Source organism: Lolium perenne, chromosome 3 (assembly GCF_019359855.2).
Source record: "Lolium perenne isolate Kyuss_39 chromosome 3, Kyuss_2.0, whole genome shotgun sequence".
Classification (NCBI taxonomy): domain Eukaryota; kingdom Viridiplantae; phylum Streptophyta; class Magnoliopsida; order Poales; family Poaceae; genus Lolium; species Lolium perenne.
This window is the reverse complement of record NC_067246.2, coordinates 217,653,760-217,666,256: the sequence shown is the minus strand read 5'-3', so window position 1 is coordinate 217,666,256 and position 12,497 is coordinate 217,653,760. Positions and strand designations below refer to the sequence as shown.

The following is a 12,497-nucleotide window of genomic DNA, read 5'->3' as shown; positions in this document are numbered from 1 at the left end:
ATGGGGCTACTCGATGCTTAGAGTGCTCACATATTATTTCAAATATTCTTTCTTTGATAATTTCTAAGGAGACCCGCAACAACGTGCGGGGTATTATCTAGTATGTTTAGTTCTTGAGGCCATTGATTAAAAGCTCAATTTGACAAACCACTAACATTTCTCGTGTTTTCGTGACATCTTTGGTGACACCTCAAAAACAATCAATCATGCAAAATTGCTTTTTTTCGGAAGCATCATCGCCAAAAGATTTTAGTCTAACACAGTATATAAGAAAAAGACTAAATATGACATTACAACGCAATTTTAGAACAAAAAAAAATTCCTTTGTATAGAGAAGGTCATTTGGACAAGCCTGATGAATCCCTCCAAAACACATGTTGCTACGAACATCCACCTGCGCAGAAATATAGTATTAGATTTTGTTCCTAGCACTATAACACATGACTTGCCAAATAAAGTGAACAATTAGCACAGATTTTGAAGATGTATTCACTATCAACTTGGTATACTTGCAAGGCTGCAACTACCAAATATAGATAAAGGCTGGTTCATAAATCAATGAAAACGTCAACGATGTAAATAGGCTGTGTTAGCCTAACAGATTAAACAACATTTCGAAATGAGCAAGGTATAGTGCTTCTTTGGTACCACAATGCACAAATAATAATGACCTACTCAGTTCTTAGCACCCGCATATTTTGATGTTCGACAGACATGTAAAGTTAAATAGTCCATGAAAACACCTTAAGATTTGTCTTATGATAAATTAATGTAAATAGAGATTAAGGAATTGAAGCCGTCAAATACAATAAAAATATGAATCATGTGCCATGTGAATATGATTAGTGAAATGTATATAGACCAACTGACCAAGTATCCAAATAAATCACGATGGAGCTATTGCAGTAATTTAGCAGTCAATTTATGTTTCTGTACTGCAGCCTCGTTCTTGGACCTTGTTTCAGGAACAAAAACCATAAGTCTTTAGGCACTGTGTTTTAGTAACAGAACACATCAACAACATTTGCCTTCAAACAAGATGGAGTCAAGATTGTAGAATTTATTAGCAAATACCTAGATATATATAAATGCAAACCTGATTGGCTTTCCTACCAAGTCCCATAAGAACATTATTAGGTTTTATTTTATATCACGATGAAGAAATTCCCTTTGAATGCATGTCGTCGGATTCATTAGTCTGAAACATTTGCAAGAACGGATATATTCACACAAGAAATCCATCTAAAGTAAGAAACGACAATATACTGATTTGAACAGATTCAGCAAGAAGCAACTGTGTTCTCACCATCTGATCAGTGGAGCACAGTCTTCAAAGAAAACCTTGTACGGCAGTAGTTGAACAAATCTTATAGTATTTTCCAAGAAGATCAATCACCATCACACTGTACTCTCCCCGCCACGCCAAACCACTTCAAGTGTGGAATGCCAACTTCAGGAAAGAAAAAGAAGCAACATAACTCAATTCACCATCACTGTAGCAGAAGCTTTGACTCATAATGAAGTTGTCAGTGCTTCTTCTTCACATTATCCTGCCGACCCAAAGCAGCACCAACCCCAATGGATGAATAGTTTCCAGTAACTGAAAGGACCAACAAAACTCAGATTAGTTCCACAAACATGTCAGTACAGCGTGCCTTGCAATGGTCTAACTTTATTCTGCACATGCATCGGATACGGGCTGGGGAGATGTTGTCTCTGAACCATTGTCATCCTCAACGAAGAGGTCGTTCATCAGAGCATCATGATATATTCAAATTCGGCATAAAACAGAAATACCTAATTCGGGGTAGGAGACGCGGCATCGTCGGTCGGTGCAGGATGTGGTGGCCACGCGGCCGGATTGGGCCGTTCGCCGTGGCCAAGGCGACGCGGCGGCGCGGAGGTGTCAAGCTGCAATCCTGCATGCGCGGTGGCATCAAGCTGCTGCCCTGCCGGCGCGGCGCCGTCGCACTTGTGCCCTAGCCGGGGAGTAGCGTGCGGGAGGAGCGCATGGCGACCGGCGCCGATGGATCTCGCCGGGGAGATCGTGAGCAAAAATCCTTTTTTTTCTGTTATATGAGATGCAATCGCGAGGGAAGTGGGAAGAGGGCTCCCGTGAATTTTGGATCGAGGGTTGCGGAACTTTTCGTCCGCTGGCATATTCCTCTGCGGCAGAGTATTAGTCCGTCAAACTTATTTACTAAGTGCACATAAAAGAGAATGATTAGGCTAATGCAAAACACTGGTTAGTGGGCCTGATGGTGCGGTTTTAGTAGGTCTGGTATGTTTTGTTGGGGCGTTTAGAAAAATTCATGTTTGCTCCTTTATTAGTAGTAGAGATATACTTAGTTTTGTGAATCTATATCTATACCTACCTAATAATAAAGGAGCTAAGGTTTCTGCCAGATTTTTCGTCCAACTTTTTTTGGGACGGTTTTACCCTCCCACCAAATCCCATATTACAGCAAATTGCCACCGTGGGACCGGTTCGTTTGCGTCTTTTCTTTTCCTCCTCCACCGTGTCCGTTTCAACTCGACCACTCGCAGCGGGCGGGCGCCGCGGCCACATCCCGGCGCGGGCGACGTCGTCGAGCGCTGCGAGGGCGCGGAGGGCGACGGGCGCACGGAACTCGCCGCGGGCGGGCGCCGCGGCCACATCCGGCCACGTCGTCGAGCGTCTGCGGGGCGCGGCGGGCGGCCGCGGCCACATCCGGCGCGAGCATCTGCGGGCGCCGCGGCCACATCCGGCGCGGGCGACGTCGTCGAGCAACTGCTGGGTCGTCGAGAATCGAGCTTCTGCAAGGGGCGCGGGCGGCCGCGGCCACATCCCAGCGCCAGTAGCGTCGCTCGCCGTGGCCACATCTGGGCGCAGCAGCGTCGCTCGCCGCGGGGTCACGCGCAGTAGAACTGGAGCAGGGCGCGGCGCGAGAGGCGGCTGGGACATCGACGGATGGTGGAGCGCGGCCAGAGACGACGCTATCAGCTTGGCGAATGAGATGCGTGCGTGTGTGGTCAACGATAGAAGAGGATATTTGGGTGCGTACGTGGCTAGCCTGGGCCTTTGGCTGGTTCGGCCGGACCTCTGATGGGCCGTAGTATACTCGATTGTGAATTTGTGATAGCCTCATGATCTCTAATTAAGACCTGGCACGTTTTAGTCCGTTTAGTCCCATACTGCTCCCTTACACGGAGCCCCACCAGTTTATATATGTCTAAAAATTGCTTGAGTATCAGCAAGTCAAGTCGGAAACTCAACAAGCGATGCCAAGTCGGAAATTGATTTGCTAATTTGGTTGGCTACTATGTGGGGGTGTGAGCTAATTTGGTTGGTTACTAAGAATTGTCGGTTGCCTAATTAAATGGAAGCGATCATTGGCCTTAAACGGAAGGAGATGGGCTTCTCTGCCCCTCTCTAGGCAAGAGGAAGAAAGTGTCCAGGGGCTACTACAGGGTCCTCAACGTGGCCCGCGACTCTCGAATCACAGCTCACACGAAGGAAGCATGGAAAAAAGATATATAGGGTCGGGGTCCTCAACGAGGCACCGAGTTTGACTAATAATAAGACATGGAAAATATTTTCTCTCTCTTTTGCAATAGATGTCTATGTAGAACTCATTTTATCCCGGTGCAACGCACGGACTCTTTTGCTAGTCTATATCTATACCTAATAATAAAGGGAGAAGTGTTTCCGTCGTTCGGTCCGTTGATTCCCTTCGTCCATCGATCGAGTTTCTATTCCTACAACATACGCCTTACGTACCCGGTCCGGTCTCTATTCAAACAGAGTCCAGGTCCACGTGCGACTGCCAAACACAGAAACACTCATATATACACTGCGCTCGATGGAGGTATCCATCGATCAACTTCGTTTGCCTGTCGCGAGTCAACCGAGTTATGCGAGAGTTTCTTCATCAAGGATCCAATCTACTCGAAGTTCGTGCTGGCGTATCTGTATCTAGCAACCAACCATCTGGTCCAATCATCGACTCAGCAACATGGCATCGCTATGAACTCGTGGGCGGCATCCGTGCGTGCTTTTCGATCCGCTGTGCGCGCCAGGATTAGCCAATGCAGCAGACGGATAGGCAACGCCGGGCCGGCGCGAATACGCGGCCTCTGCCGCGCCGATGGCGTCCAGGCGGCTGGTGTGCTTGTGGCCGCACGAGACGGCCAACGTGCGCCACCACTACTACCGCATCGGGAAGAAGCTGCTGCAAGAGCAGTGCAACAACGTGTGGCCAACTGGCCAAGGAGGACGATTGTGACTTCGCGTACGTGCAAGTCCATCCCCAACTGTGACGCGATCGATGACTGCCAGGACGCCTAGCCCAACATCAGATGATGCACCACCTCTTCGAACAGCCCAACATAATCTGCAACACAAGGTAGGAGTGTCAAGTTTTTTGTTAGGTGAGGTTTACAGAAATTTTTTCGCCATGGATGTGAGATGAGATGCGAACTGATTCAATGTTTTTTTTGGCTAATTTTCTCTGCAGGCAGCTCCTCATTACAGTTTCGATTCTCAATCATGTACTGCACTTTCTTCCCTCTCACCTCGCTACAGTAACTAGCCCCCTTTGAGAGTCCGCCGTTCATCACCTCCCTCGCCGGCCCGATCCAGAATCTCCTCCGTCGGCTTCGCCGGCCGGAGTGGAGGATGGAGAGGCGCCTGGCAGCCTGTATATAGTAGTATAGGATGGTTTTCTCTGTTGTTTACCCTTGTGGAGTATGCGAGTAGGAGGCCGGATCCCCACGGCCAGATCCGGCCCGTCCTCGCCTTCTTCTTCGTGGCTGTCCTTCTCCGGTGGCAGGAGAGGCGGCAGGAGGCGAGGTGGTGGCGTGGCATCTTCGCCAATAAGGCCCTCCCCTTCTTCCTTCGTCATCCGATGCGGTTGCATGTGAGCGGCAACCAGATCGTGGAGCTTCTCCTTCCTGGCTCTCGTCCATGGCGGACGGTCAAAGGAGGAAGAAAATCCGGGGATGACTTCCTCAATAAGCTCATCTTCTGGGTCCGCCGGCGTCGCCATCATCAACGCTCGTCTTCCCGAGTCCGTGGCAGGTTCTTCGGGCCAGGCGGGTCATTTTCATCGACGCGATGCAGAGTAGGCCCTGCTACTTCTTCGATTCTGCCTCATCTGCAGCTTTCCCTGGATCCAAGCGCCAAGGTGGTGACAAGCAGGGGAATTTGCATGACGGGTGGGTGGCGGAGGTGGCACCGGAGCTCTTCAGAAGCGATACTTTCGAGCAGCACATCGGCGGCGATCCTGCTAGCCGTTATCTACGCCAGTGAAGCTTGGCGATTTTTCAACCTCCATCGGAGGCCCTCTCAGAGATTGGAGGTCGCGTTCATCGTCGACTTCAATGCAAGTGGTGCCGTCCCCGCCTTGAAGCCCGACGGCGGCTCTCTGGTCTCTTGCTCGCCGGTGGGGATAGAGAAGGACCTGATTGCAATCTTCTTTTTCCTTCTGAGGTCTTTTCTGCATTTACCAGGGACCTATGTGTTATTTCTCTTTTTCATGGGGTCCTTTGTAACGTCCTGTACACCCACCGCTTGGAATTAACGATGCTTCTACGCCCTTCGGGGCGCTCCGCGTTCAAAAAAAAAAAAATCATGTACTGCACAAACTTCATGCAAGGATCAAATGTGTCTTCCTGGTTTCAAATTGAGATGAAAAGATGCTTGTTTTGCACATTTATTGAAGTTTCATGATCAGCTTTGGTTAGCTAATTGATGTCTCCGTTCTTAACGTATTGTTTTCCAAGTTCATGCTTTTCCTGTAGGTGGTCACAGGAAAGTTCACAATAATGATGTTGACTTGGGTGTGGCATCCATGGCGCCCGGCTGACCCCATAGAAGCCCATCAAGTTATAATGTGCCATGGATGGGCGGCATCAGCCGGATACTTGCCACATCGACGTATGTCACTGTCCTGTCCGCACACCTCCCGGCGAGCTTGTCGTTGATGGAACTTCGACAATGTTGAGGTCTCACATCCTCGTGCTCACCATCACAAGGAAATGACTTGAAATTGATGTGGCGTTGTTAAACTTTATTCCGTAAATTTAATTGCATTTGTGTATGCTAAATAAATCTAAAGCTATACCTGATGTTGATTTGGAGATAAATATTTAGGCAATCGTGATGCTACTAATAGTGCACAGTACACATTTAAAAGGCAATGTTAGATTTTGTTTTGGAAGTATTGTCCAACAGCTTATTTGTTGTGTTTTCCCGGTGCAACGCACGGGCTCTTTTCCTAGTCTATATCTATCTTTACCTACTAATAAAGAAAGTAAGGCTTCTCCCTCTTTTTTTCGTCCGTTTTAGAGTTGCCCTTAAATTTCTATCCAAATTACAAACTCTGCCACCGGTTAGTCAATGAACGGTTCAAGAGAACGTCGCGGCCCTTCATGATTGCTCTGACGGGAGGAGGTTGGGCTCATGAACCTTGGCCCAGCCAGGCAAAATATTGCGGCTCGTATATGCAGCCCATATGCACGCCTTGGTCGCCGTACCAGATGCTACCGTACCAGCTGGATAACTCGTGCTAGATAGTCCCACCTCGGCTCCTTAAATTGAGTTCCACCACTTTATATTTTTTTCGATAAAGGGAATATATTAATATCAAGAAGATACCAATTACACCCAGCCTCTGCAACAACGCACCACCCTAATGGCACTACGGATGCACACAGCCAAAAACAAGAAAATAAAACTAAGAAATAAAAGTCCCGCTACAGTATCTCGGGCCTAACAACAGCAATACATCCACCGCCAAGACAACACCTGAATTGCAGACTAGTCCCCGCTCTCAAAACAAATGCCTCCACCAAGGACATTGCCAGGCACAACCAATTAAGGCCAGACCTTGGGTTTTCACCCTGAAAGGTAGGACTCTGCACTTCACCTGTGTTGTCGCCCCCACTTTCATACCGCTGCTGTGAAGCCCGAAACACCAAGCAAGTCCCTCAACATCACAAAGACTTGAACCTCCCTTAGCTAGTCCTCCCCTCTGGCCTTCATGAAATTCTCTTCTTCCGACTTTCATCATGGATCCATAGTCACTTGATGTCAATCAAAGAAAAAGAGCTTCGCGCCGCTCCCTCCAGAACCAATCGGTCGGAATAAAAACATGGGTGCGCACGACCGAATATCTCCGATCCAACAAACTCCAGGCAAAAGCACTGTTACATTCATCGGCGGAGCCTTCCGGAACTCAACACTCCGGCCAGATCACGAGTCCAGGCCTCCGGTAGGTCCTCCTCTTCACGCAAGAGAGGCCCTAGGACCGCCGCCTTTATTCAGGTCGGACCCCCACGTCGGCGACCATCCCGGGCTGGCCACTCCAACCCACCACCGGCGACACCGACGCCGGCTTCCAAGCTCCTCCATCATGCCGCCGGAAAGCGGTGATAGATCGATGGATCCACCACCACCAACCGCAGGCCGACCCTCTCCGACGAAGAAGATGGCCACCTCCACCGTCGTACCCAAGGCTGCTGCCCCGGGCGACCTCGTGGCGCGAGAGAAACCCGAGATCGCCTCCACACACGGCCGAGAGGCGGGGGGGAAAAGTGGCGCAGATCATGGCCTGGCCGCTGCCCGCCACCAGCCCCTCCGGCGTGCTGCGGTGAAGATCCGGCGGAAGGCAAGGGGTTGCCGCTTCGGCCGTCGCGCGGAGAGGTCGGCCGTCGCCGCCGCCCAGCACCAAATCCGCCCCGCCGCAGCGAGCGTCGAGGGATCCCGGTCGCCGTCCCAGCGCGGTAACAAGGAGAGGCCGCCGCCGCCGCCACGCCCCGCGGCCTTTGCCCGGAGGCGCTACCGGCGGCGGCGGCGGCGGGGTGTGTTTAGGGTTTGGGAGGGGTGCGGGAGGAGGGGGTCAGGGGCGCTCCGTCAAATCCCCTCCACCACTTTATATAGTTTTGCAAATTGCTGATGATCGAGCTGAGTCGGCAGCCAAGAAGCCAAACAGAAGAGACCCCGCCTCGAGGGACTTTGACATGCATGCATGCAAGGGGAGGATTGCACGGACTGTAATTAAACGCTGGAAGCAGAACTGAGCGCAACGAGGAATAGAGGCAAAGTTGGCTGAGAAAAGGACGGGGAGTGGAGCATGGTCCGATGTTGACGATCGATAGGAAATTTGGCACAGCCGTCGTCGTGCCTTGGATGAAGCAAGCGGCTCGGCTGGAGGTTGAAGAAAGCTGCCGCCTCCTAGAGAATGAGGCGAGGACGGCGCGCTAGCGGAAAAAGTCAGCGACATGGGTGAGTCGGTGGGCTTGGCTGCTGCCTGGCCCTTGGCCGACCGGCCTCTCCCTTTATTAAATACCCCCTCTGTTCCATTCTACAGTGTCTATAGTTTTTTGGCACGGAAATTAGCGCAAGAGTATTTTTTACACAAGACCCCTAGCTGAACGATTTGAGATCAACGTAAAATTTGGGAAATCCATATCTTACTAACTTACCATAACAAATTTCGGACCTGAACGATTTGGAAACTGAATGGGGAGGGGGTAATTGAAAAAAAGCTAAGCTACAACCTTATATTCTGAAACAAATGCCAAAAATCTATAGGCACTATAGAAAGGAACGGAGGGAGTAACATTTTAATTTTTTATTTAATTGAAAGAGATTAGGCATGAACGCTTCAGGGATTTAGTACAAAGGGATGAGGGCAATCCCATCCCATCAATGCGTCGTGTGTGTCTCGATTCACGCCTACTACAACAGGCTCTGTCATGCCCGATTGATCCAATCCCTGCTATATGTGTTACTTCTGTTGAACATGTTCGTCGAAGAAGCAAGTTCAGTGAAGATAGAAATTTGCTACCCCTATTACAACTGAAAGTATAGTGCACTCGTGCAAATAAAGCAAGAGAGTAGTGCATCGGCCATTCAGTTCTTGTCGAGTAGTGCCACACAATGTTAACTTTTTTTTCTTGAACTTGCTTCCTTCAGTTTTATGCCATCATATGTAAACATGTGGGCAAGTAAAGAATAGTCATTTGCTCTAAATATATAATACACTCATTACTTAATCAACATTAAATAACATTGACATATACTAAGATATAACTTAATGTGAAATTAGCACTAATTGGTCAAATAGGTTTTTTATGATCAATTTCAAACCATCTGCCAGAGGTTGCAATAATCTTAACACCGTAGCAACGCACGGGTTTTGTGCTAGTACCTAATAATAAAGGGAGAAGCGTTTCCGCGGTTTCGTCCGCTTCGTCCGTCCTTGCTGCTTTCGTCCGTCGTGCGTGAATTCTTGGCTCACCCGTCGCTCTTACCTCTAACATCAAGAGAAACTCGGATATTACGAAACTCGGATATTACAGGAGTTGGATAACAATACGAAATCGAGTCTGCAAACCGCCGGGACAATAAAAGCCACAAGTACGAAGTATCCCTGGCCTCCCGAAACCAAGAAGAAAATCTATCGCGACAATGGACTTCGACGATATGGCCTGCTCCATGGAGACGCGACATCGGCGAGCTTGCCGTCACCGGAAACAAGACCGCGTGGAGGTCGCACCCCCTCCCTGGTGAGCTCGCCGTCACCTGAACCGAGTGGAGGCTCCCGTGCCCCCCAGGTGTACCGGCTGATGACCGAACGCCATTGACGATCTACAGTGAAGCTGCAGCAGTGCAGCCTGCAGAGTCGTTGCCATGGAGATACCACTACCGACGGAAGCCATTAACATCCTTCTCGAGTTCATCAAATCAAAAAAAGCGTTCACGTTGAAAGAATTGATTGGCCTGAAAGAACCGTCCTTTGTGTGAGCCCACAGACTGGCTTCCTTGGAGAACGACGTCGTCAACGCTTCGTGTGCGAGCTCCAAACGATCGACTAACCCACCTGCTCGTGGAGTCGTGGGTGCTACGGCTCGGATGATTGACGTGGTTTGCATAGCCAACCGGATAGGACTCTGTACCTAAATCGTGCCCACACGTGCGCCCGCGCACATATAACTCGACCACCGTGAAGTCGAAGCGGCCATGGATCTCTAGCAAAGTCGGTTTTCCTACCAGATCTCGAGCCTGGCAGACAGCCGGCGGCGGGCGTATGAACAAGCTGGCCGCCCTACTGGAGCTCGCCGCGTTGGATAACGTTGACTGGATGAAGGGAGCGCCGGCGGGGGGCGCGAGCAACTAACTGGCCGATGAGGTTAGCCTATGGTATGGCCTGAGCAAGGCGTAATGGTGGCTATGTATGGCTACAGCGATTTCTGATGTTGGCTCAGCGACGACAGCTTCACCGCGCTTCACTGTGCCGCCTCTAGCGGCTCCTGCAACGCCGTCGAATTCGTCAAGATGCTACTGCCAGCCGGCGCCTACCCGACTACCCCTGACTCCACCGGCCTTGGCTTTGCATCTACGTGAGTCTCACGGAAAGCACTCATCCCATGGAACATATCGACAAAAAATTTCAGTACGTCCGTCTCGGCTCGACCGGCAAGAGTTTTCGCTGATTAATTGTTCTCCACGTGTTGTGTCGGCGAAACTTTCAAGCTGAGCGGACGCCAATAAAACTTTGCTGTTCCATACTTCCATCTACTGATGTGAATCCGCTTGCTTCAGTTACATGCCTGCCTCCAGTAGTACTTCAACTGATTCAACAGGTACAAGGAAAAGAATCTCTTCATCACGTATTCACGCGGCTTCTCTTGGTAACGCATTGTCAGAACTTCTTTACACTTGCAGCAGTTCGAGGACGACCACGGTCTGGCTGCTATTTTTTTCTCCAGGTGCTCGACAAATTTCCAATAAAAGCGATTTCTACCTAAGCAATTTCTATATTTTGTTGCTCCATAAATTCTAGGTGAATTTAGATGAGAAATTCGCTCCATCCCTTAAAAAATGATTTTGAAAACTGAAACTATCCGTGGTCTAGGTGAATTACGATAAAGTCAGTCAACAAAGAAATATTTTAACGACCATACCCTGTCGATAGAACTTGATCAGTAAGTTTACGTTTGAAAGATGGTGTAAATCCAGATAGAAAAAATGCTAATACTACATTTGCGTGTTGTAGATTTTTTCTTCACCCGGTGCAACGCACGGGCATTTGTGCTAGTTTGTCCCTATGCAATTAACCTCTGTTTGGCTTCCGCACTTATGCTATCGGACCTAGCATCGTTTTTTCGCAGGAGTTGTAGTTTTACATCCGTTATGGTGGCTTCTCCATAAGACATACATATATTTCCTTTACTATAGACGTGCTTTACTTTCAGATGGAACTGAAACCCAGCCCTTCCGTTTATTCTTCATCTGGTCATGCCTTAGATACTACCAAATGTAGAATGTCAGAACTTGGATTCTTCATATCATAGATAGGTTTATAAGTGGATTTATACATGACATGGGAGTCGTATATCAACTTATATTTTGACCGAACATAGCATTCTCAGATGCAATATCACAAAACTCATCTATTAGTTGCCATTTGTGTCTATCAGACTGTTAATAAATTCGTGTAGCAAATATTTCCGTCGCAACGCGCGGGGTATCATCTAGTTATATGAACAGCGTCACCCAGAGTTGTACCAGGACAAATTCAAGCGTGCGGTAGTCCTGGTTGAGACAGAGGAAGATGAAGGCTCTGCAGGAGATCAAGAGGTAGCAGTAGCTGAATGGACTCGGGGGGCAAGCCCCGTGTCCTGCAAGTGGGTTAAGCCACAAGGTCCTCCAAGAGGGTTTGACTTCGACGTGACCAAAGCTGAGCAAATTTTCGACCTCTTACTCAAGGAGAAGCAGCTAAAGTTACCCGAAGGCCTCAAAATCCCCACGGCACGGGAGCTGAACGGAAAGTCATACTGCAAGTGGCATAACACGTTCACCCATAGCACCAACGACTGCAGGGTGTGGCGTCAGCAGATCCAAATGGCGATAGAACAATGGCGTCTAATCTTCAGCCAGTACGCCATGAAAGTCGACACGCACCCCTTCCCCGCCGTTAACATGGTGGAGTGCACTTACCCTGGGAGGTGCCAGCCGGGTTTCTCGTTCAGCATTAACATGGTCGGGCCTGGGCACCACTCTGGTAAGGACAGAGACGAGGGCACCCGCTCTCGTGGCAAGGACAAGGAGGAAGCCGTTCCACGCGATCGGCTGCGAAACGATGGCAAGCGCTACATCACAGAGGGAGAAGTGAAGAATGTGCGATATCAGCGACCTCTCTCTGATCATCTCCTCAACAAATATGAGCGTCAGTACGACCAACGCCGGCGATACAACGACGACGACGAAAGAGATCGTCGGGCTAGCAGGGACGCCAGGAAAAATCGTCGGCATGATAGAGACGATGAAAGATATGAGCGCCATGCCAAGGAAAAGTCAAGAGAGCAAGATGACGTGGACAGGCACTGGGACTGTCCCTTCTTCAAACACTGCTGGGATTCAGGAATGAGCCGATTGCCCACAATCGGCAACTGCCCAGAATGTAGACAGAAGAGGAAGGGCACGGGAGACGTGTCAGTGTTCAAGCGTC

At 49.4% G+C, this 12,497-nt stretch overlaps 1 long non-coding RNA gene across 2 annotated transcripts; it reads right to left on the bottom strand.

The window, feature by feature from the left end:
• Window positions 1–224: 224 nt before the first annotated feature.
• Window positions 225–2,159, bottom strand: LOC127343372 (uncharacterized). Of its 2 annotated transcripts, none has more exons than XR_007877207.1 (3): window positions 1,798–2,159; window positions 1,307–1,600; window positions 225–1,198 (listed from the first exon to the last, which is right to left on the bottom strand). It is a non-coding gene; the product is annotated as an uncharacterized lncRNA (long non-coding RNA). The 2 variants fall into 2 exon arrangements; XR_007877208.1 differs by having other exon boundaries at window positions 225–394.
• Between the last annotated feature and the right edge of the window lie 10,338 nt (window positions 2,160–12,497).